The sequence below is a fragment of the Ambystoma mexicanum genome, chromosome 6p (genome assembly GCF_040938575.1).
Source record: "Ambystoma mexicanum isolate Mex_15411 chromosome 6p, UKY_AmexF1_1, whole genome shotgun sequence".
In the NCBI taxonomy this organism is placed as follows: domain Eukaryota; kingdom Metazoa; phylum Chordata; class Amphibia; order Caudata; family Ambystomatidae; genus Ambystoma; species Ambystoma mexicanum.
In genome coordinates, this window is record NC_090935.1 from 826638808 (window position 1) to 826665017 (window position 26210).

The 26210-nt window shown below is 46.5% G+C and overlaps 1 protein-coding gene across 2 annotated transcripts in view; it reads right to left on the reverse strand.

The window, feature by feature from the left end:
* LOC138510049 (uncharacterized) overlaps positions 1 to 22352 on the reverse strand; it is a 731668-nt gene extending 709316 nt beyond the window's left edge. The window contains exon 1 of one of the 2 annotated variants that reach the window (XM_069625466.1): positions 22148 to 22316. The gene's annotated coding sequence lies outside the window, so the exon portion shown is untranslated. Of the gene's footprint in view, positions 1 to 22147 lie in introns of both variants that reach the window. The other variant, XM_069625467.1, reaches the window with a different exon arrangement.
* Positions 22353 to 26210: the final 3858 nt, after the last annotated feature.

Genomic DNA, 26210 nt, shown 5'->3' on the forward strand with positions numbered 1-26210 from the left:
CGTGCCCAGGCCCAACCGTGCGGGGGGGGTGTTGCCCTTATCTTCCCTGAGTGGATTCCTGCCACTGTCACTCCTACGCAGACCTACTCCTCTTTTGAATGTCTTGTCTGCCGACTCTCTCTCTCTCCTAGCCATTCCCTTACCGTGGCTACTATCTATCGGCCACCTGGTCAAATTTCCTCCTTCCTCTCCGAGTGGGCTGACCTCTCCTCCTCACTCCTGTCCACTACCACTCAACTCCTCCTTCTTGGTGACTTCAACATCCACCTAGATGCCTCCTGTCCCCCCACTGGACTCTTTCGTGACCTTTGCGACTCTCTCTCACTCTCTATTCTCCCATCTGGGCCTACTCATTCTGCAGGGCACACTCTTGATGCTCTGATCTCTTCTGACCTTCCCCTCTCAGTCCCTCTCTCCACTCCTTCCTCCTGGAGTGATCACTTTCTCCTATCCTCCCACCTCACCCTCCCTACCCCACAGGCCAAGCCACCCTCATCATTGCCACCCACCTTCTCGGTCATCCGACCCATGAAGCACGTGTCAGTTGAGGCTTTCGCTGCCACCTTCTCCCCCCCCCCCTTCGGCTGACTCCCACCCTGACACAGCCCTCTCCTTGCTCCACTCTGCTATTTCTGATACTCTTGATATCCTTGCCCCTGTCATGAGAATCCGCCTGAAGCCCAAAGCCAAATGTAACTCCTGGTATGATTCGGATCTCGTCACCCTAAAACGCAAGTGCAGGGTGGCAGAGAGGAAATGGCGTGCTTCTTGTTCATCCTCTGACAAACTGGCCTGCCGCCTGCTCCAAAGGCAATACCGTCTCTCCGTTCTCACCAAGATGAGAGCCCTTATCCAAGCCCGCATCTCTGCGGCATCTAACAATTCGGACAAACTCTTTAAAATCTGCAAGGAGCTTGCCACCCCTGCTGCAGTCTCTACCTCTCCTGTCCCCTCCCAGGCCCTCTGTACTGCACTGGCCTCTCACTTCATCTCTAAAACTCAGGACATCCTGTCCTCACTCTCCTCCTATCACCTCCCTCCCTCGCTTCCCTTCTCTTCCTCCGGCCCTTCTGCAGCCACCCCTCCTCCCTCCTTCTCTGCCTTTCCCCTTTTCTCTGCTGACGAAGTTTCCAGACAAGTCCGATCTATGAAAGTCTCGTCTAAACAGGTTCACCCCTGTTCCTCCAAAACTATCAAGGACCACATAGACTCCCTGGCTCCTGCCCTGGCTGACCTTTGCAACCTCTCCTTCACCTCTGGAGTCTTCCTATCCCCCCTCAAGCACTCCCTTGTGCACCCTCTTCTTAAGAAACCCTCTGCCGACCCCTCCTGCCCGGCTAACTATCGCCCAATCTCCATCACTCCCTTCCTGGGCAAGCTCCTGGAGAAACTAGCCATCTCCCAGCTTAACCTCCATGCTGAAGCTGTTGGTAGCAGCCAGAAGCACGGAAACTGCTCTCCTGAACATCCGTGATGACCTGCTCTTGAACCTCGACTCCAACACTCCGTGTGTTCTCATTCTGCTCGATCTCTCTTCTGCCTTTGACACTGTCAGCCATGCCATCTTGCTCAACCGTCTCCGCGATAACCTGGGTATCACTGGTCAGGCTCTGGCGTGGCTGACCTCTTTCCTTTCCAATCGACCCTCTCAGGTCCAACTTGGGTCCTTCCTCTCTGACATCTTTTTCTCCACCTGTGGTGTTCCCCAGGGATCGGATCTCTCTCCCTGGCTTTTCAACCAGTATCTGGCACTTCTTGCCCACCGCATCGCCGCCCTCTGCCCCAACTTTCAGTGCTATGCGGATGATACCCAGCTCATTTTCAGGCTACCCTCGGCCTCCTCTTCTCCTGCCCTCATCTCTGACTGTCTGTCTGCTATCCAGGAATGGTGTGCTGCCAACGACCTCCGCCTTAATGCTAGTAAGACTGAGATTCTACTCATCGGCACACCCACTCCCTCCTTCCCTGCAGCTCTCTGGCCAGCCTCTCTTGGGCCTCTTCCTTCTCCTACCTGCAAGGCAAAAAACCTTGGGGTCATCTTTGACTCCACACTCTCCTTCGCTCCTCATATATCTGACGTCTCTAAGAAGTCACACTACCAGCTGCACCTCCTTAGAGGTATTCTTCCCTTCCTCTCCTTCCCCCAGAAGCTCACTGTCTCCCGAGCCCTGATTCTCTCGAAGCTGGACTACTGTAACAGTCTCTATCTTAATCTGCCTGCCTCCACTCTCCGCCTTCTGCAACTCATCCAGAACAGAACTGTGAGACTTGTCCTTGGCCTCAAGCCCAGGGACCGTATCTCTCCAGGACTGAAATCTCTACACTGGCTCCCAGTGGCTGGGAGGATTAAGTTCAAAACCCTCTGCATTGTCCACAAGGCCTTCTGGGGCCTGGGGCCTAAATACCTGTAACTCTCTCTTCCTAAATATCTTCCTTCCCGAGCCCTTCGCTCATCCGTCTCCAACTCCCTCAGGGTCAGCTGCTTCTCGAAGCAACGAGCTGGGGGTAGTTCTCTCTCCGCGGCAGGAGCCTCCCTCTGGAACAGCCTTCCTGCCTCCCTGAAACTTGAGGAGAACCATCTCCGGTTCCGGAAGCACCTCAAAACCTTCCTCTTTGCTTCTGCTTTCTCTCTCCCTCTCCCCTGCTAAATTCCTCACTAAATTCTGCACTGAATCTGAAACTTGGCCACTCTCACCGACCTCGGTCCTGGGCCCAGCCACTCTCCACTTGCACTGCCTCCCTGGCAACCCCTGCACTGCGGGACTGTCTCTGTATCCCTACAGCCCCCCCTTCCCAGCACTTGTCTGCACTTACCTTGCACTTGCCACCAGCTGGCCCTATTTATTTATTTATCTATTTATTTCTACTCTACTTACCTTGTACTGCACTTTTCCCTTCCCCCTACCCCTGCACTTGCGCGGTCTGAATGACACCTGGCCTAGTAGGATCGTGGTCTGTCCTCCCCCTGTTCCCCCCTCCCTGCCTTGTCGCGCCTTGAAACACTTGTGTATAGGCGCGTTACAAATGCCATATCTTATCATATGAACACTTTCATTTAATGCAAGCAGCTTCAACGTTGCATCCTGCAACGTTGAAGCTTCTTGCTTTGGTGTACATGAAAGTGTCTATATACAACACGGGTGTATGGACACTTCCATTTACACCAAACAAGGCTTCTTGTGGCACTCCTCCAGTTTAACGGTGCCAAAAGGGTACCGTAAATGTGCGCTAGTTTAGCGCACATATTAAACTGGAGGATTGCCACGAGAATAGGCTTCCAAAAAGCCAGTTTACGAATGTGGCGGCTGCTAGGCTGGTTTCCAACCCATCCTAGCAACCGCCACATGTATTCCGAAAGTGGTGCATTCCTTGCGACTTCGGAAGAATGCGCCACCTTCAGAATAGGTCTTAAGTACTGAAAAGGTTGTTAAGCCTTTTAACGTCCTTTTCGGTACTTAACACCTCCATGAGAATCGGCCCTTGGAGTCCTCTTGCCACCCCCACCTCTAGCCTGATGGCATTTGCATGTTCTTTGACCTGCAAAAGCCTTTGTTCTGCGTTTCTTTTTTACGATACCCTTAGCTAAATCCGCGGCTATCTCTTGGATGATGGCGGCTTTTTCATTTCTGAAAACCATTTTCCCGCAATGCACCATGGGAAATATAACTATTTTTGGGGGGAGAAGGAAGCACCCCCTTCTTCATCAAATATTTAAAAAACTACTGCACAGAGTAATCGCAAACAACAAAAGGCCCCAAGTCAACGCTTTGTGCCCAAGTTATATCAGACCTGTTCCAAATCCATCCAGCGGTTTGGTCTGTGCGGTCTGGCCTAAATGGGAAGTAGGCCACAACTTTGTTTTTTCTTAATTACTTTTGCATTTATTAACAAATCTTTCTCAAACTTTGCAGTCTGGGGGCAAATCCCTAATTGTCTCTAGAATTTCAGCCAAATCCGTCTCACGAGTTAAACGTTATTAGCAATTCTTTTTTTCCGATTTCCTATGGGAGTCCCACTCACCTTAACTAAAGGGCGGCGACCGGCGCCCTATAATACACACACCTCCACTGGTGTGACAAAAGAGGTTGAAGGCCTAGATGATTCTTCTTATTATTATTATTGCTTTTATTATTACATTTCTTGAGCGCTGGTCTAACTTCGAGAAGCAACAAAGTGCTTTACAAGTCATAGGGGAAGTACACAGTGAGAGAAGCAGATCTTAAGGCATCAATGCAGGGGATTAGGATAATAACAACTGGGAGGGTGGACAATTTGGTAGACAGGAATTTACAAGCAATCTCAGAGTCTCAGTCTATGTGGGGAGTAGAAGGCGTGAACATAGTTGTTAAGGAAGAGCCATTCCATGAAAGGAGGGTCTTAAGCTCCTTCCTGAGATGTAGAATCAAAGGGGTGAGTCTGGTGTTGATGGGTAGGAGGTTCCAGAGTTTGGGGTCATACACAGAAAAGGCCTGTCTTCTGGTGCTTTCCTTCCACCATGGGTGGAGTTCAAGTTTGAACATGTCCTTGCTTCTGGTGGATTGTAGTCCTCCGGAAAAGCTGAGCTTCTTAGCGAGGTAGCTTGGGGACTTGATGTCAACGGCTTGTAGGTGATGCATCTGTAGGACACATCTTAGGGGTACCAGGGTGGTTGCTGGAAGCCCTTAAAGGAGCACATTGTAACCATCCAAGTGGGAGAGGACCAAGGCTTGGGCAGTGGATCTGAATTCATTTGCTGGGCTGAAAGACCGGACCTTCTGTAGGAAGGAAAGTTGGAACCAAGCCTTTTCTATCTTCCCTGCTATATGCTCCTTGAAGGAAATGTGTCTGTCAATGTAGATCCCAATGGACTTGGAACAAGTGATCAGATGCAGTGCAAAGTCCTCAAGGTTCATAGGAGAGAGCCAGGTCTGAATAGGAAAGGGGTTTGGCATTGTTGGTCATAAGCCAGTATTTGGTCTTGGAGGGGTGGCGCTTCAGGCAAGAAAACGACATCCAGTATTGGATCAAAGAGATCCAGCCGCAACTTCTCGTCTGTCTACACATAAGGTAGAAAGACTAGGGGTTGATGGTGGGGAACCATGCCATCCTCACCAAAATCAGAATTCTCTCATTTATGTTCTGGATCTGGTGGCGTTTGGCCCATATGACTTTGTTCAGGCCTAGAAATGTCAATGCAGATGCAATCCTCTTATCTGCCTTTTGAGCCACAACTATGGGAGCCAAGCCCAAGCCCTTACTAGATTTAGATCTAACCCGTTTAATCACCCCCTCACTGCAGAACGTGTTTAACTTCACCTTGACACCCATGCAGACGTGCATGACATTGATTACAAATAGTTTTCGACTGGAATTGATCCTATACTTATGGCTAAACACTTTCAGATAATGATAATTATGTCTTATTTATATAGCGCCTTAATCAAAAGCTCTTTACAGAGCACATATTTACATACAATATCACCCAACCGAAATTGGTACTCATTTATTGACCTCACAAGTATGAAAGGCTGAGTTGGCCTTGCCGGGATTCGAACCTGCGACCTGCAGATCACGCTGAGATCGCAGCAGTGTGCGCTCAACCCGCTGAGCTATCTTACCGAGAGATACTTCATTATAATCCCTTTGGTATCTTCTTCATGGTGCCCAAAGGAACGCACTTGCTCCTCTTGCACTGGTTTCAGATCTATGTGGAACCTCCCTGGTTGGTGTCAACGTAGAAAACAGCCACCTTCATCAGCTACATAAATCCTTCCTTTCACCTATTGTTAAGCCTCATAAATTCCTCAAAATATTCAGAAATGTGGATTGGTATGCCCCCATAAGTCTAATGTACAAAAATGGATTTGATCAGTTCATCTATGTTGCCCTCACAATCATTCTCATATTTTCTCAGGGACAACTATCGTACACATATGGCTTGTTGGTGGAGGTAAATCCTCCACTTTACCTCCATAAATCAGCAGAATTACTGCATGGCAATTCCACCGCCGGTAGGCTTACCAAAGTCTCCACGGTTTACACTGCCTTACCACCACTTTTAATGCTGTGGTAAACCCACTGGACCAAATGGCAGTAAGGATAACCAATTTTGGCAGTAATTCAGCAGATGTATCTTCAAATTAACGCCAAACTCGCAATGAGGTCTTTAGACTTTTCATTAAATAATAAAATAAATACAAACAATGAATTAGAAGACACTAAAAATACCCCTGTAAAAGAAACACAGAGAATGCACACTTTTGTGCAAGGACATTTTCGGCAGGTGAGATGAGGTGTTTAGGTAATGAGATCGGGCAACAATGTCCATGTTCAAATTTTATTGACGATAAAGGTAGAGAATGGGAGCTTAAAAGTCAATATGGTGCCTAAAGTGGATCAGGGGCACAGGGCCTATTCACAGTACCTTAATTATTTGTCTAGGGTGCTCAACAACAATGAGCTGTGCTCATATGCACTTTCCTGCCATCAAGTCAGTATCAAGAGAGAGCGAGTCATGTTGATCGAGCAGCGAAAATCAGCATCAAGTTGGATTCTAGACGGGTCTCTGTGTGATCGTGTTGGCACTCGAGATTATGTGAGTTGATGGATCACAACAATTCGAGTCGGCGGTCGAGTTGGGCCACAACAATCCTTCTGTTGGGTTGAGTCAGCGTGTGAAATGATGGCCTGCAGTGGGTTGAGTCGGCGGTCAGTTAGTCAGGATGGTGTTCTGTTAGGTGAAGATGGTACTTGCAGCGCAGCAAGTTAGATGCTTCCACAGCATCCAGTGGTACGTTTCACTGGTGTTGGATGGTGTTGAGACAGCTTGAGGAAGCAGGTAAGCGACTCAAAGTTTGGAGAGTGCAAAAACCAGCACTGCGGGTTCTGTGTGAGCTGGAAGGGTGTTGATTGCGACCTAAGCAGCTCAATGCCATGAAACAGGATTCCATTTGCTCTCGGACTTCTGGGTTGCTCTGACTCCTAGTCCATGGACACCAGGACAAGCTGAATCTTTATGTTCTGCGCTCCCACTCCAGGACGTTGGCTGGCACCTACAGGGGTAACTTCACCACCAGTGAACAGAGACCTAACCCACAGTGAGGCCTTTGTCCCTCAGAAGTCACCCGAATGTTCCCTCGGGATGGTTAGGGGACAGAGCTTACTTCTGCCTTGGATGCTTTCCGTCTTCACTTCTATGGCAGAGGACATTGAAGTAGCCAGTATGTCCAACAGAGGTCCAGTGAACCCTCCTTTTTCTTGCAAGAGTCCAAACATGAATCAAAGAATTTGAGGGTGCTCCTCTCCTTTTAAAGGCAAAATTCCACATGGGATCGGTCCAAAGCAAGTCTGCTGTAAGAAGTCTAATCTCTGTTATAACAAGTGCCCTTTGCCTTATGACATAATACCCAGATTGCCTTCTCTGTAGGAAATGCGGGATTCAGGAAAAGGAAGAGAGCCCTAAGAGAAACCAAGATGGTGGAACCCGGATCTCAGCCCAGCATTCCATTCTAGCTACTCTAACTCTGCCCTCTTTCCATGCTTGCTGACTTCAAAAGGGCTCCAGTGGTTAGCACCTTGGTGTGAGAGTGGCTTTGCTATTTTAGTGCTGCCTTTGAGGCACTGGCCCTCATGGGACTTCCTGGTGAAGGTTCGGTGCCCTTGGGATGGTGTTACGCAGCAGTCACTGGGGCTACATTCTAGCATTTTTTCCACATGGCTGTAGAAGAGACTGTCAGACTAGACACTAATCCATATTAATCCTGTTTTAGCTGGGCCGTCCTCACAGAGCTGACACTAGTGCGATACCAAGCTGCAGTGGCTTTAAAATTGTGTGGTTTGGGCAGTCACCATGCCAACCCAGGCATGCTTATATGTAAAGATTTACATACTACCAAACTGCCTAAATTACACTTTTATTATACTTTAAATTAGAGTTGCAGATAGTTAAAAAGCCACCTTTGTCTACATGAACGTTGTGAATCTGCAGCAGTCGGGAATGCACATGTGACCTTTCAACCTGCTCTGTGTCAGTGCAGAGCTGGGGCTGTCAGTTGATTGGCTACAGCAAAACTACATGCATGCACTATAATTTTGGCATGGAGCATTGACAAAAGGGGGTTCAGATTAACAGACCTCACTTTCAGAAACGGAATTGCCTGTCTCATTTTAGTGTAGTATTACAAATCAAAAAAGCTTTGGCTATTCTACCCTCACCAAATGGCATTCTGTGAAAGTGCAGTTCACAGGCATTTCCCTACCATCCCATCAGCAGGGGCACTTCTATGTATGGCAACCTTGGTGGGGTGGCATGGTAGCTGGGTATAGTTGCACATCCGATTCCTCACCACGTCAGCAGCAGGATTATGGCTTTGTGGGGCATATTGGGTGGTCTGGGACAGCTGCTTAAAAACATTCTGTGCATGCGTCGACTGTGTAGTACACCAAGAACCACATATACGACTATTCGCAAGTGCAGAGATGGGCTGTAGCTGACTGCAGTCATGACGGAACACGATATTGAATTTAGTTTTGGCGAGCTACAGAAACATACAGAAACATATACTTGCATGAGTCAAAGGGCATCATCAGGGTTTGGGCCATATCCCACCGCTAATTGCGCTGGGATACCACCCAACGCTATTAGCGTTACTGCAACTCGGTCTCGCACAATTTGCACGAGATTCCAAGTTGCAGTGGGGAGGTAAATCACCATTCCAAACTTGGCGCTATTAGCACCACGCTAATAGCACTGAAAATGGGTGGAAAATTGTGATTTTTACCTCCCGAAAAAAAGCTGGAGTTAAGCTGGAGTTAAAACTCCCATTTTCCGCCCAACTTGAGATTGGTTGGAGCAGTAAATGCGCTGGTAATAGCATTACCGCTGCATCTTCCAGCTCTGTCCAAGTTGTGCCCAAAGTCATTAAAAGGCATCCGGGTTGCTCCAGCAGGTCTAATAACAGGCACAATAAGTGATTGTTTGTCCTAATTGCCCTGCAATGGATTCATATGGAAGCCATACACTGGAAATTACAAGCCGTTTGCCAAAAAAAGCTCACCCTTTTCGTCAGTATGTGGGTGCTAGGCCGCAAAGATCTGCTGCAACTGGCAATCCTATAGCTCGGAAAAGCACATATGGATTAATTGTTTCTCAAGATGTGATGCTGGTACATTGCATTAACTGTTTTTTAAACTGAGGGAATCTCCTAATTTACTGCACCTAAAGAAAGCGCTCAAACCATTTACCTTCAAAAATATATATTTTTTCGAACAAATAATGATTAGTTGGAGGCCTATAAGGGTTCTTCAACTTCACACAAGCTTTACTGTACTGTATTACTCATAACGCCGCCGGTAGACCTCAGCAGGCACATGCGTCATTGTACATGCACAATCAATGGATCCTCTGAATTGTCTTCCTCTACATTGCAGGCTTTAAACCGAATCAATACCTATTGATTTATTTACGTATTGGAATTTGTAAAGCGTTTCTGCTGAATCACTGTACGTAGATAAATAAACAGTTAGAGAAAAAGATCAGAGTAATCTACAAAAAGAACAACTTGAAGTACAAATATTCCCTAGAATGCAAGAAGCTAAGCTTGAAGTGAAGGCAATATTGAGCAGAATAGAAAAAGAAAAAAGAGGGAACTGTTCGTCCAACGACAAAGACTGAAATCAAAGAGGAGAAATATGGAGGGCCAAGACCATAGATGGATTTAAACACACCACACAAGAAACGCAACTGCAGACAAGCAGGAAACTGATGAAAAATAAATGGTGCTAAAGATGGAGCAATGAGAACACGATGGAAGTAAGCAGTGCTTTACGTGGGATGCAAAATTGAGGGGGGCTCTCGTTAAGGGGCATGGCCTAGGTACAGGTGCACTTAGGCCACGCCCCCTAACGAGAGCCACATATCGACTGATGGGGGAGACCGGGCTGTTAAGAGCAGGAGAGCTGGGAGCACTGGTATTATTACCTTTTGGGCGCCCAGGCCCTCCTTTTTGTTTCAAATCACAGGCTCGGAGCCTGTGATGAAAAAACAAAAGTAGAGGCTCGGCGCATCAAAGGTGTGACACCAGTGCGCCCCAGCTCTCATTTTCTGCCTACAACACTCAGCAGTGAGAGAGCTGCTTGCTGTTTGTTATTCTTAACTTGGAAACAGGGGGGGGCTGGGGACCCAAAATGCAATAGGAATCGCTTTAACTGAGGAGCTCTGCACAGTTAAAGGGCTGACTGCAGCTGTCAGCACTTCGAATTAGAAAAAGAAGAGGCAATGCCTTTTCTTTTGTCTAATCTGTAGTGCTGATGCCTGCAGGCAGCCCTTTAACCGTGCAGCGCTGCTAGAGCCGATCAGATAATACAGCGAGCGCAGCGTTCGTTCTGACATCTGTTCACTGCCTGGTCATGCAGGTTCGAATCCGGCAGGGCCAACTTTTATCCTTCTGAGGTCGATAAATTTAGTGCCATGGAGTGGGGTAATTATATAAACTGTTATTTCATCGCTTAGATACCAGTGGGTTTGCAGCGCTTTATAAAACTAGATATTATTATTAAATGGGCTGCCTGACGTGTCGGCGTGGCTGGGGCTAGTCAGAGGTGAGCCCTTTATGGAAACTGCCTGGGCACTGCCCTGGCCCACTTAAAGCACTGTAAGTGAGCATAAAAAGCTAAGAGCAGAACTAAAAATAGATGGAAGAGGTGCAAGAGATTAAACTGGAATACCAACATGAAAGGGAGAGACACAAAATAAGTACAAAAGTAAGAATAATAATGTTTGCTGCAGATAAAGAAGAATTAATATTATAAAGTGTAACAGCAATAAGAATGAGGAAAAGAGAAAAGGCAAAAAATGACACCTAAATTGCGAACATCGAGAGAAAGGTGGACAGTTGGGGCAAATGGGGCAAGAAAATAGACAGTCTCATTCCTGCGAAGGGAATGAGAAAGCATCCAATGTTTCATCGCACATAAACAGTCCAAAAGGGACAAGTAGAGTGCAACAGAGGAGGAAAAACATTAAAAAAAAAGACCTGAGAGTCATCAGCATAAAAGTGACAATCGAAAACAGAGTAAGAGGCTGAGCATGGATCCTTATGGAGTCCTAAAAAGGCAGTGGGGAAGAGCAAGGAAATGTCACAGCCCATGAGACAGAGTTTTGCTAGAAGACAAAGAGGAAAATCAGGAGAGAGCACTAGATGCACCAAAATCATCCTCCTGGTCGAAAGCAGTAGGCACCCCATGGGGGACTAAGCGAGAAGATTGTTTGGTCTTCTGCACCTCTCTGACTTTTTTACTTCTTCTCATCATGCTAGTCTCAGGAAAGGTGGCGGGATGGACGCCCGACTGGAGAGGAGGAAGAAGAGAGTTGGAATCCATTCATGATCATAACAGATAGAATTGACAGCGCATTCCAAGAGTTTGGACAGAAAAGGAAGAAGAGAAATAGAATGATATCAGGGAGAGAAGGATAACTTTTTTTTAAATAGTAGGAATTGGAGCATGTTTGAAAGATGATGGGAAAGTACCAGAAGAAATAGAGGATTTAAAAAGCGAAGTACAATAAGGGAAGAAACATGGTGTACTAGAGGAATAAGCGCCAACGGGGCAGCAGCTGGATTATCCCACTGGAGCAAGAGAGATGATGAAGCCCATTTATAAAAACCACGCTGCAGTAAAACTATTAGCACAAGTGGCTTACAACGATCTTTACATTTGTTTTACAGCTCATGGGCATTTTTAAAAATCGTTTTAAGGGGAGTGGTAGATGGGACGGGAAATACATCACCTCCCCCTCATTCCAACTCCGCCTGCAAAAGCACGTTATTTTACACCTGCAGTGCATTTTCATGCAGGCGTAAATCAAATGCACTTCTATGGAATCCACCTGCATTTTGCACCTGCTGAAAGCAATCGGATTCCATTGGAATATGATGCAAATGCCATTGTCAAAGGATCATTTGCAGGCGACATTTACATATCTCACAAAAACGAGAATGAAATAAAAGAGTAAAGGCGATTTTACCTTTTTTTGTCTTTAATTGTCCACTCTGCTTTCTGAAGGTGGAAAGCATCATGCAGGAGGTCCAACATTGGCAGTCCCCTGCACGCAAGGGCCACTTGTGATAAATGGGCCCCATAGGCCATCAGAGAGAGGAGTGAAAACAGGTGAGACAGCAGAAGATGAAGAAGAGGAGGAAGAAGAGAGCACGAGGAGGGAGATGTGATAATCAATTCTAGAAGTAGAGTGAGCAACAGTGAGAGAAAGATCAGGTGAGCGAGGAGATAAAAGATTATTAATGGAAAATATGAACAAGGAAATAAGAAATTGGCTAATCAAGCTGTTTAGCATGTAACAACGTCAGATCCTTGGAAGCATGAGGAGAAGAAAGGACAGCAAGAGCAAAAATGGACTGAGGCATTTCCCAGATAAGTTTGCGCTTGCGCAGACGCCTCCAGCTAGATTGGAAGAAGGGAGCCAACCATGATTTAGGAGGCTTTCGGAGGTGCAAAGGAGAAACAAGCATAAAGAGAATCCAGCACGGAAGACGTACCATATGAACGAGTAGAAGAAGAAGATAAGGGAAGGAAAAATCAATAGGAGTAGAAAGATCAGTGTTATGTACGCCTGACGTCCCGCGAACGCGGTGACGTTAGGTGCAAGGAAATAAAGGCCCACCCCCGCCACGAGCGAGGGCAGTTCCGGCCACACCCTGATCCATCTGTGCGTATGTGTTCTTTGCTCTCCCCTGGCCAGGCCTCCTGAGCGGGGCCTACTCTTTTCCTCTCTCCCTCCAGCACACCAGAGAGAGAGGATTGAACACTGGTGACGAGGGACGGACAAATACAAAGCATCGCGTGTGCAAACAATTAACAGCACTTAAGTCCTCGACACGGGCACATTTTTGGAAACACGGTCAGGGGCCCATCCCCCACTGGAAAACAAAAAAAATATTTTTTTAAACTTTTCCTTCTTTCTGCTGCCTCTTCCCCGCACATGCAACAACAACAACGGCGAGAACATGCTAAGAGAGCATGCCGGACTCTAGTGCACACCTGGTGACTACCCACAGTCTCATCCCGGACCAGGCCACACTACACTGTAAGCTAAACCAAAGAAGAGACAGTGAGCATGATTGACATACCTTTGGCAACAGGATCATAGCGGTGAGAAGCTTCATAGCACGTGCACATCATCTGTAACAGCCAAACATCAGCGCCACATGGCGACAGACCTATTCACACCTGGCACGCTGTTGAGGATTGTGGCGACACTATCACCCACAACGCCGCCCCTGTGATAGCAAGGGGGGTCAACAGTGGCGTTCGGACAGTTCGATCCATATACTGACCCATCCTCGGTGGGCCCACGCTGGCTGCTGTGGATCCAGAAGTTCGATATGGTAATGGACTGCAAAAACATCACAACGCCCAGGAAAATGAGGTTGCACCTCTTATTCAACGTGGGTGACGATGTCCTACGCATCTTGAACTCGCTCGTGATAGGAGACGGTTTGGACATCTACCAACTAGCAAAAGACGCTCTCACAGCCCATTTTATGCCACAACCGAATTTGGACAACGAGATCTTCATCTTCTGTACCACCATCCAGATGGACAAAGAAACGCTCGATGCATATCACATGAGACTCAGAAAGCTTGCACTCTCATGCAAATTCGACAACGTCGAAAAGGAGATTAGATGCCAAATCATTAATGGCATGCAATCTGAAAAATTACGCAGGATGGTGTTAAGCGAGAAAGGTATATCTTTAGCCAGAATCCTTGAGTATGGGCGTCAACGAGAACTGTCGCACGCGAGGACGGCACACATGGGCACCACGCTGCAGAAGCTCCAGCTCACGCCGACTGCAACCACGATAGCACAAATCGCTACCCACCATCAGCTGAGAGAAGACCCAAATGACACAAGCACCTCACCTCAGTGGCAGTCAAGGATTCCAGGGCCCACTGAGTGTGGATGTTGTGGTGGCGTTCGTCATGGAAGACGAAATTGCCCAGCGCAAGGTACCACGTGTGGAGCATGCGGCCGGTAGGACCACTACGCGAGAGTCTGTAGATCGTCAGGGCAAACGCAATGCCCCCAGCCACAACCAGATAAAAGAGCCCAGAAAAAGAAGAAACAGGCCAGCGCCCGCCGCATTAAAATGAGCAATTCATCCACCCAGGAAGAAGGTGATGAGAATGGCGACGTGAGGAAAGAGCCAGAAAACGGACAAGTGAGAAAGGGGAGAAAAGTCTACCTAGTCTCGGCACTCGAACACAGGGGTGCAGTGTCAGCAAAGAGGCAAAGGAGATGAAAATACTTGGCCATACAGGGACAGGAGACACAAATGACAATCGACACTGGGGCATCAGTGAACGTAATGCCGGTAACCATGTTCCGAAAACTAAGCCCCCCTCCTGACCTAAAAAAAAGGGACACACTCCTATTTGCCTACGGGAGCAAGACCCCGCTTGCAGTCGTGGGATGCTTCCGAACAACACTCAGCAGAGGCGACCGAGTGCTACCATCCAAGGTATAGGTCGACGCAGGCATCGAATGCCTACTGAGTGGGGATGCAGCGGAAGACCTGGGGCTAATCGGTTTCATTTATGACATCATGGACCCAATGGACGTCAACAACAACCTTGAGAAATACCTGAGCCTTCTCAAAGGTATTGGATGCCTGAAAGGGAAACTTATAAAGCTCCACATCGACGAATCCGGTACAGCCCCGAGCAGTGCGGCACAGAAGAACGTCATTCCACATGAGAGACCAAGTCGAAAAAAAAAGCTGCGAGAGCTATAAAAGGCAGGAACCATAGAGGAGGTGACTGGGCCGACACCGTGGGTATCTCCCATAGTGGTGACAAAGAAGCCAAAGCAACCAGAAAGTGAGGTTCTGCATCGACATGCGCTTTCCCAATGCAGCAATTAACCGGGAACGGCACATCACCCCTACACTCGACGAAATCATCTAGGACCTCTCGGGCTTGAAAGTGTTCTCCAAGTTTGATCTCAATGCTGAATATCACCAGTTAAAGCTGCATAGGGACTCGAGATATATCCCAACTTTTTCCACATACCTGGGCCTACGCCGATACAAAAGGCTGAGTTTTGGCATCTCCTCGGCGGCTGGGGTTTTCCAGCAGACCATCCAAGAGGTGATACAGGGCATCCCTGGAGTACTCAGTGTCAGCGATGATATTCTCATCCATGCCGGCAACGGACAGGAGCACATGCGTCGCCTTGAGATGCTGCTCAGCAGGCTAGAGACCGCAGGACTGACCATCAAGGAAGCCTCTCCCCCATCCATACCTACAGAGGTACGCAGCTTCCTGGGGATGGCGACATACTGTGGGAGGTTAATCCCCAACCTGGCTACATTGTCCGAACCGCTCAGAGAACTCACAAAATCCAAAACAAAATGGATCTGGAGTCCCGACTGCCATGAGGCGTTTGAGCGGATAAAAACCTCCCTCTCGTCCGAGACAACAATTGCCTATTACAACCCCACACTGTCCACGGAACTATACGTTGATGCCAGCCCCGTCGGCTTCTGGGCGATCCTGGTTCAAGCAGCTCGAACTGGTGAGTCAAAGCCGATTGTCTATGCATCCCATTCACTGACTCCAACTGAACAACAGTACTCACACATTGAAAAAGAAGCCATCACAGTACTGTGGGGGTGCTGCCATTTTCACATTTACTTATACGGAAGGAAGTTCAAAGCATACACGGACCACAAGCCCCTCATCCCTATATTCACAGGATCCTCTGCGTACCCCCCGGCCAGGATAGAGAAGTGGCTGTTACACTTACAACAATATGAATTTGAGCTAATGTACCAACTAGGAACCAGCAACCCCGCGGACTTCCTGTCCAGGCACCCGAGGGCCGCCACGCCAAAGGAAGTGATCGTGGCAGAGGAAACTGAGGAGCACATCTGCCAGGTCATCCACACGATGAAACCGAAAGCGGTCGGCATCAAGGCCATTGTGGAAGCCACCCAAAATGACCCCTGCTGTGACCTGGTCAAAGACTCAATCATATCAGGCGAGTGGAAGTCTTTCCTAAAAAATGTACACAACCGCACACCAGAAGCCAGAGACTTCCTCACAGGCATGTTCCCGGTACGCCAAGACCTGTCTATCACCAAGGAAGGACTAATCCTGAGAGGGGCACGGATCGTGATACCCAACAGCCTACAAGACAGAATAATAGCGTTGGCCCACGAAGGCCACCAAGGTATGGTCAATACCAAAGCCAGGATCTGACACCGGGTGTGGTTCCCAAACATCGACACCAAGGTGGAACTTGTAACGGCCTGCCTCCACCGAACCCCGAACTCATTCAGGCAGCAGAGCGGGGATCCTCAAATTGGGACGCAATCAGCATTGACTTTTGTGCTGTCCAGGAGGGCACGTACTTGGTAGTGGCAATCGATGACCACTCACGATACCCAGAGGTAGAAATTGTATCATCCACATCTGCAGACATGGTCATACCAGTCCTCGAAAAGATCTTCGCCACCCATGGCCTGCCGCGACGCATCAGAAGTGACAATCGGCTGCCCTTCCAGGGTGCGGAAATCAAAAAAGTACTTGGATGATCTCAACATCCAGTACGACCACATCACGCATGGCCACAAGCCAACGGTGACGCAGAGAGGTTCATGCGTACCCTCAACAAGGTGCTCCGCCTATCACGAGCGTACTCCAGCCCCTGGAAGGATGGATCTGTACCGATTTCTAAGGAACTATCGAGTGACACCCCACAGCACCACGGGGTTACCACCGGCTGATATCATGTATGGGACAGTGATAAACTCATCCATTCCGCACCACCCGAGCAGGGGCACAGACACCTACAACAGCAATCGCACCCACCAAAGGAGGATCACTGCAAATTAGCGCATGAGCATCAGGAGGCATGCAAATGAGTCTAGACACCAAGTAGGAGATCAGGTGTTGGTGGTACAAAATCCCTCGAAATCAAAATTGGACACAAAGTATGATTTGGTTCCCTGGACCGTAACTCGCCGACAAGGAACCATGGTAACGGCAGCATGAGGGCAGTGCCAGATCACCAGAAACGCCTCATGGTTTAAGAGCGTGCCACGACAGATGTGGACTGATGGGAACCAGCATCTCTCGGAGGAAGTAGGTCCGTCGGTGGAGGACAAGAACCACCAACCCGAGGCCGAGTCGACCGTGGGGCCTGGAAAAAGATGAACTGCTAGGTGGTCCAGACGAGGCGTCTCCAAATAAGGAAGGTGAGCCACAACAGGACACAATTCTGGGGACGGCCCCCGGAGGTGAGCACTATGCTCTAAGGGCCACACCAAGAGCCCCGGTGAGGCTCAAAGACAATGAGTGGTAGAAGAACACAAAATAAATAGTACCTTAATCTGTGTTGGACTAGAGTGCACCGTTGAGTTTAGTAAGCAATGTTATGCATAGCATGTTTGGTTAAAGTTGTTGGAAGAAAGGAGGAATGTTATGTACGCCTGAAGTCCCGCGAATGCGGTGACGTCTGGCGCAAGGAAAAAAAAGCCTGCACCTGCCACGAGCGAGGGCCGTTCCGGGCACACCCTGATCCATGCGTGCGTATGTGTTCTTTGCTCTCCCCTGGCCAGGCCTCCGAGCGGGGCCTACTCTTTTCTTCTCTCCCTCTGGCACACTGGAGAGGGAGGATTGACAATCAGAACAGACATGAGCAGAAAACGAAGGGAAATCAAAAGGACAAAGTTTGCAACACTGAAAAGAATCAGTGGAAGAATTACAGGAAGACGAGTGAAGGAAAATGAAAGAAAGGAGGATCAGGCGAAAGAAATGGCAGGGCAGAGGAATCGGAAGGGCAATGGGTATAAGATCGAGAGATGGGCCCGAAGGAAGGACTCTGCACTCTGGCAAAGGTTTCAAGACGCCCACATTCATCTAACCCTGCAGGTGTCACGCCTAATAAAGGCCGCGGTGGGGTTACCCTGCAAGTGGTAGTCCATCCCTTGCCTCTCGGCATACTTCCACTTGCAGCGTGAGCTAAAGAAGTGCGGTCCAGGCGAACATCCCCACGTTTCCCAAAGATTCCCCTTCCCCGAGGCATCCACTTGCAGGCAGATGCTGCTAGTGGATTTAGAACGCTCATCAGATCTCTCTGCATTATTATATGCACTTTAGGAATATTTGTGATGTATGCTAATGAACCAATTGCCAAACAGGTGTGCCCACAAAACGCTTTGAATTAAGGATTGTTGTTTGTATTCAACACACCTATAGATATAGAAATATAATGATGAGCTGGCATGCCAGTTTGAAGGCTGCTGGCCATATCATAATATATGGCATTTATAATGCGCCTATACACCAAGTGTTTCAAGGCCCCATAGCAAACCTTTACTGTCAACTCTTTTTAGGCTTTCATTTTACGTTTGGCGGATTTGCACCCACCATTATGCATCCATTACTTAGCATGACCCCATGCACCAATATTGGGTCTCAGCCCGATTCCGAGAGATCCACTGGGTTGGTGGTAAGGCATGCAGATTTCCATGAATAGTGCATGCAGCATTTCCGAATAGCTGCACCTGCATGCATTATGCTTTTCTGAGGTTGTTTTGAGGCTGCAAATGGGTTGTGCACAGGATCACACTGTTCCTGTTACATTTTCACAGTGTACAGGATTATGAGTTACCCATCGTTGTATTACATTGGAAAGGGGGTGAGAAGGAGGGCATCCACGGTGTCCCCTTTCACTGCTACCATGCCGTTTCTTTCTTGCTGCATACAATGAACAAATACGATGCTGATATGATTTGAATATCCTTAGCACATACAATAGGCGCCATTTTACTCCTCGCAATAATCGTTGAGACCAGACACCTCTCTAATGTTTGATCTCTTGCGCTCGTGCCAGCTCGTGTATGTGAAATAAAGAAGAAAAGAAAAAAAAACATGCACTTCTTATTTAGATTGTTGTTGTTTAGATTATTGGTTCATTTATATTAAATATCGAGGAATGATCAATCTTGGTTAAAGTGGGTTTACATTGTTGTTTTTATTAGTATTCAGTCTCATAATCTGAAGGACCTGAGTTCGTTCCTCAGAGAGGGCACCAGGCACCTTGAAAACTACTAAAAACAGCATCCTATTTTGCAAGAGGTGAGGTATTAAAGGGAATGACAGTGTGTGGTCATGTATTATAAGGAATAGAATACACCATCCCATACTACAAAGGATATTGATTGCAAGTCACCTTGGAATCTCCTGACCTTATACTGGAACTCTGCCTTAGGCCTTGGGCCTCTACTTGGTCACGAAAACTCATTGGTGACCTGCGATATCCTTGCCACATGATAGGCGGTATTTTATCCCATATATTGCAGGTGATTGGAGATTTCACCATTCAAACCGAATAGGTTCTACACTGGTTGACAGAACATAATTTGACAGTCTACATTGTGGTCAGCTTCATTTGCCTATATTTCAAGTGACTGGCGAGTTCCGTGAATAGATAGAGAGACACAAGGCTGTAGGCAATGTGCCAATGTAAAAGTCCAAGGTGACTTGCGATATCCTTTTAAAGTATAGTTGGGAATGTTTTTTTTTCATAATACGTTTAGAGTGTTTTTGAGAAAATAAAACACTTTGTTTGCAGAGCTATTTTATTTATGATATTTCATTACTTCAACAATGTTTTTCTAGAACAATTACAGGCTATTCTTTAAGCTAAATGGCGCTGTATATGATATCTGACAATTTTTTGCATTTCAGCTTATTAACAATTATCATTGAAGAAGTAGTCCTTTATGTGACTTTTAAAGTGGTCTTAAAGTGGTCCTTCCCTTTCTCATGTGTAACACTATCACTCTATTTTTGTTCATTTACTTTTTCAGAAGGGATTTTATTTTTAGGAAATGGAGAGAGGGTGTGGACTCTAGATGTGCTTAGAAGGGGGAAAGTGAGAAGCAGAGATGGAGAGTTTGAGAGAAAGAGAGAGAGTGTGAGAGAGAGAGCGTGACAGAAAGAGAGAGAGAGTGTGTGTGTGTGTATATATATATATATGTGTTTGTGTGTGTAGTGAAGCAAGCACCTTTAGGTTTTTTTGTCATGGTTTACCTCTGAAGGAAGCAAGTGGAAGCTGCCTATGATGGTTTGCAAGACTGCTTGGAAGATGTTCTGAAATTAAAGATTGTATTTTCTTCCGCTGTGTATGACAAATCTCTTCTGCAATGGCTGGGGTGGGGCTTTGTCTCAAAGGGATGCTTTGTTATGTCACTATCCACTTGTAATAGCTATTTACTTTATGTACCACTAGCAGAAGTACCCGTTCTCCGAACGGGTTCTGTAGACAGACATGATAACCCTGATCCTGTCGGCCGCTGTTCCGATTCGCTTATCGCTTGATGTGCTTTGCACCCTGAAATGAGCTGCACTGAGAATGGGCGTGTGGGGCTGGCTGACATACCCCATTTCAGACGTTGTGGGGGTGGCACGAGTTGGTGTGCTGCTGCATACTGCGACCTTCTGTTCTCTCTCCCCACCTGTCGCCTCACCCTGGCTTGGTGCCGTTCGTTGTGGTGCATTGCAATGCAAATATCTTGGAAACCCGTGCATCCTAAGGTCTGGACCTCGTGTTTTGTTTCTCGTGTCGGGACTGATCCTTCTACAACCACATTGATGTTTTGCCAATTTCAGGCAACCGTCACATGAGTGAAGGTGCTGGTATCTGCGGAAAAGGGATGGGTTGTTCAAATGTCATGTAGCTAGTAATGTGCGGAGGGTCCTAACAGGTAACTATGCAAAATGTGGTGTAGATTGGTGAAAGGTTGTGGAATTGAATAAGGAACAACGCTTCGCCACATATCCCATCACACTTGAGTTTTATGTATATATAGATTTATTTGTTATAGATGTCAATTGTTCTAACTTTTGAATTATTGAGAAAATGTTGATATTTACTTTCGTCAAAGGATAAAAGTTATTTTTTCTGTTTTTATTATGTTGATGGTTTATTTCGTGAAAGGTCTTCTCTAAGTAACCATGCCATAATAGAAAATAGCTATTTACAAGTGACGTGTCAGCCTTGATTCCCATTACAAATTAGTTGGACGAGCACAGCGGACTTGCAATGAAAGCGGCACAAGCAGACGTTCAAATGTCCATTACACTGACACTGCGATCATAAGAAATTAATATGGTGGCTTTGAAATAGATAGTGCAGACGTACATGTCTTTTTACAAAACCAATGAACTAAATAGTACATCTACTCGTATACAAATAAATAATATGCTATTTGTACCTTGAGATGGCCTCTAATACAAAGAATCTCAATCATTTCAGTGCTAATACATTCCAAGTATACAGCATGAGTGTCGAAGAACTACACTATTGTAGACAAAGCAAAATGCGAGCTAGCGTGACATCATACCATGTTTGTGCTCTCACCTTCATCTATGATAGACTGTCCAAGCACCTCTTTTGGCTCAGTACATTATCATAATGTAATACACCTATTTCCACGTATAAGTAATGTTATTAATTCATCATGCTTAATACCTGTTGTCTTGCTTTCAAGACACACACGTTGCCCCTGAGCTATCCTCCCAGCCCTTACCTTTATGCTGAGGAAGTCAGCGAGCACAATAAACCAGTTTCAATTAAGGCTCAATGAGAAAAAATGTAATGTCATTTCAGAAACAATGCATTATTTTCTAATTTGTTTTTTTATTGAACTTCAATTTTATTTAAAAAAAACATATTAGTGCCTTCTGAAATTCAAATTCTTACAATTATACAACTGTCAACATTTTAGCAAACCTTAACCTTGACAATTCGCTGTACTTTATAATACAGAAAAATACATTAAACTTGAAAGTCTGCCATGGTCACACCTTCCTATAGATTCTACTCCTTATTTCGTACCTATGAAAAGATGTTGCCATTGGTACAGACAGTCACCCCAGGATGAGGATTTCTGATGAAATACTGAAATAGTACACCCCCAGATACACACACAACAGGTCAGGTGCAATTCTTGCTCTTTACCTTGCTTCCCTCACAACACAGTGAGAAAACAAGGACATATGGCTGTGATGACGGTTACACCGCATAACCTTACACTGGCACACTACAACATAAATATTGAGCCAGCAGCCAACTCACCTGAACAATCCGGTCATTCACCTTTCGACAGTCCGCAATGATGTAGGCAACGGTGCATGTTTGTGACTAAGGCAAAGGACGTGTGCCTTCAATGTCTTGCCTTGCTCCAGTTCTTGCATCTCTATTTTGGTCCCATAAGCTGAGAATCTGATTAGCGCCCTTAATCCGGTGCAGCCAGGGATGGTCTACCTTGTCTGTAATAAGCCTGCCGCGCCTCCTTTCCATTGGTAGTGCATGTTTTGCGGATTAGATGTAACTAAGACCAATCCACGAGCTCTGTTTCCCGGCTGCCGCCTTTATACCCAAGCTCCATTCTTCACCTTTAAGTCATTTGAAGTCTAAAACACATGTAGGGCACAGATGAGGCAAGGGTGACATAGTACAGTTACCAAAGAGTTATTTACAGCAGGGCATTAGATTATTCAATGGCTTTTGGTGTATCGACAGTAGGGATTTGAAGCTAATGCCAGATTCCAGGTATTTTACTTAGATAAACAATTATTTCAGGATGACTGCGACAACAACACCTGTGACTCACAGTTGGAAGAAGTAATTGCAGGTGCCAGACATGAAGAACACTGCGGTACGTCCTAATCAGAAGATAGACAAGGTGGAATTTTGGATAAAGTGTTTCTTTATTTTAACACAAAAACAGTCCATCTGTCTCTATGGTCCTGGGCCCTAGCCTTAAGAAAAGGAAGAAGTCTAAAATGGGGCTCGTCAGGATGTCCTACAAAATAACTTGAGTCTGCTGTCTAGAAACCCAATCTAGACTAACTCCTGCCCCTACCACTATGAATAGAAAATAATCTAAATTAAACAAAGGTACTAGAGGGGCCTTTTTCCCAATGAAAGTATGGTGGCTAGTTTCTGACCCCACCGCTAAGTTCCTGCATTGAAAAGCGGCACTGGTCCCATTGCACAGCTCAGGTAAAGAGGTGCTGTAATGTCTCTTCCACCTTTCCCTTTTTGGATTATGAATGAGTCGTTGGATCAGTGTCTTTTTTTATCTCTCTTTTATCTCTGGTTCGTTAAACTTTTTATATAAGTCCTGGGATGTTTATCACACTTGGAAATACTTTGTATCGTAAGTCCACTCCAAGTAGTTTCCTGGACTTGTCCTCCAGCGAGTCTTGCTTTATTCACACACCACCTTGAGTTTTTGTTCTCTTCATCCCACCTTGAGCTTGGTTGTGCTTACTCCGCTTTGGGGCCTGTCTGCTCTCACCCTGTCATGGGGTTGGGTTGCGCTCACCCCTCCTTGGGGTCATTTTGTTCTCACCCCACCTTGAGGTGGCTTCATTCTCACTCCAACTCGGGTTCCTTTGTTCTTACCCTGTTTGGGGTCACTTTGGTCTTAGCCCGCTTTGGGGTCACTTTGGTCTTACCCCACCTTGGGGTCCCTTCATTCTTAACCCATTTTGGGTTGCTTCATTTTCACCCCACCTAGATGTCATTTAGTTCTCACCCCTCTTTGGGGTCGTTTCATTTTCACCCCTGCCAAGGAGTCTGTCTTGGTCTTTCTGCCCTCCTCCCGACTACACAGAGCAATGGCGTACCTTCTACTTTCATGTGGTGCTCTTCCAGTTTGGCATTCTGGTGGGCTGATGCAGTTTCCCCCAGTTGGCTTCCTCTGAGTCTACTGGAGTTGGTGCTCCCTTCCTGCTGTCTCACGATGGGGCTGTGGCAGTGGTTCAACGTCTCGCTGCGACTTGGTGCGTCTGGCATCTTCCACTAAGTCTCTTGCACCGTGCCTCTCTGGTCTGTTGTTCAGTCGGTTGGCCGGATACTCTCTTGTCGGCCCACGATGCTGATGGGGCCTCCTTCCCTTATGAAACAAGGGGGTGGGCATTTCTTTTGTTCGCTGGTCCAGGTTGAGGACGGTGCCTGAATAGGGTCAAAAACTCTAGCAGCCATTGGTATATGAAGTGATCAGTCATTATACAAGTCAATTCGCATGCGACCAACAAACATATTGGATTCTTGAGACAAGGAGGATAATACATATTTCTACTCAGGGACTGCCTGTCCTATTAGGGGGGTCACCATGGCAAGCAGGGGGGTCCTGAATGCTCTGTTCCCTAGGGGGTGTAAAGCTTAGCAGGGTCACATCCCCAGTCCCAAAATTGGTGTTTCCCCTTGTGAGAGGGGGGGATGAATAGCCTGGATTCAGCACAACACTCACTAAAGGATTTACAGAGCCATAACTCTTAATCAGTCCCAGTTATCTATGTTGATTACGTTTTTTAACTTTTTATTGCAAGCATTTTTTAGCTGTGATCATTGTTTCAGCTAAACAAGGAGTAGAAGGGTCTCTATCCCCTGTTATGTAGTGTGCACTGCGTGTATGCTTTATGAACTCTAACATGTACAACCAAGTGTACATTGATTCTGAAGTCTTGACCCTTTATCAGTACAGTATTGTCAGGTATCTGCAATAAATATATTAAACTGATTCCATCATGTAAATTGGCATTAGGTAAATTATACATGTTTGAAAAGAAGCATGGGAGCCCCTTTTCTGAGAACGAACATGGGTCAAATACCCTGTACTACTAATGAGGCCTGACTAGGCTGAAACAGGTGTCTTTGGTTGCTGATGGTACTCTTTCTCAGAGGAATATTGCCTAGCCTTTTGGTGCTGGACTGACCTTGTGTGTGGGACCAGATTGATAAGCAAATGGATATTTCTCCTCTGTGAAGGGTGCAGTCAGCTAAAACGTGGTTGTAGACCCTCCTGAGTGGAAGAAATTACATAGCACAGGGTATTTGACCCATGTTCGTTCTGGGAAAAAGGTGCTCCCATACTCCTTTGTAACTTTCTAAAACTGGGGTTTTATCCTGAGTAACCCAGGGTAATCCACACGTCGAACCCTTTCTCACTGTGCTTAGAGAGTTACAGCTTCACCTCACTGAAGAGGCTCGACTAGGCCGAATCACATGTCTGCGATTGCTGATGGTCCTCTTCTTCAGAGGAGAATCGCCCAGCATTTCGGTGCTGGATTGCCCTTGTGGGTGGGACAAAGACTGATATGCAAATGATATTTCTCCTCTGTGGAGGGTGCAGTCAGCTAAAACGTGGTTGTAGACCCTCCTGAGTGGAAGAAATTCCATAGAACAGGGTATTTGGCCCATGCTCGTTCTCGGTAGAGGGGCTCCCACACTCCTTTGTAAAGTTATACATGCTAACTGGGAAATCTTTGTGTCACTATGTGTAATGTAATTTAGTGGCTGCACTGAAAAGCTTGTCGAATACTACGCAGCAAAAAACATATTGCGGGTTGTTGTGAAGGAGGAGAGATACTTATTCCCACACTTCCGCCACTCCCACCAAATCCTAACTATACTCCTTTGTTACAATTTGCGCACCGTGTTTTGCTTTACATAAACAGGAGTGCAACTCACACCGGAGCTCTGGCCACAACTAACATGACCCTTCCACTCAAGATAGAAGCAATGTCAGTCTGTGGTACTTATGAATAACATCTCGCAAATGTAATGGATGGACACCAGAGGCAGGAACTCAATTATGATGGAGTGTTTGCTAATGTACATTTTGTGGCAGGCAATACAGGTAAATGGAACCAATAAGGAACATTATATGGAAGATGAGTTAAAAACAACAGGCTGGATAGTGCTTTTAAATTTGCTTTATCAGATGTAGAAGTGTAACAAAAAAACAGTAGTTCTGTGACCCCTGAAAGAGGCACGCAAGCATGAAGTAACGCATGAGTAAAGGCAGTGAGCGGCGGGGCTAGTAGACATCCAAATGGTCCCCATGCTATTCTACCACATCCCCCAGCACTCCTGCTTTCATTGTTTTTACACTGAAATACCCATATAAATATCCAAGTCTGTCTGAATTGCCCCCAGTTCATGTTCCATCTCGCCCCCTTACATCACCTGCTTCAGTTTCTATTGTCAGGTACCAGTCTGCAGTATTACCCAGACTAAGGTTTGCACCTGTGTATATGTTTTTATAAAAACACTATGGACCTAATTTTCAACGTCCACAGAGCAATATCTGAGTTGTAAAACCTGTATGCATTGTGTAACAAATCTG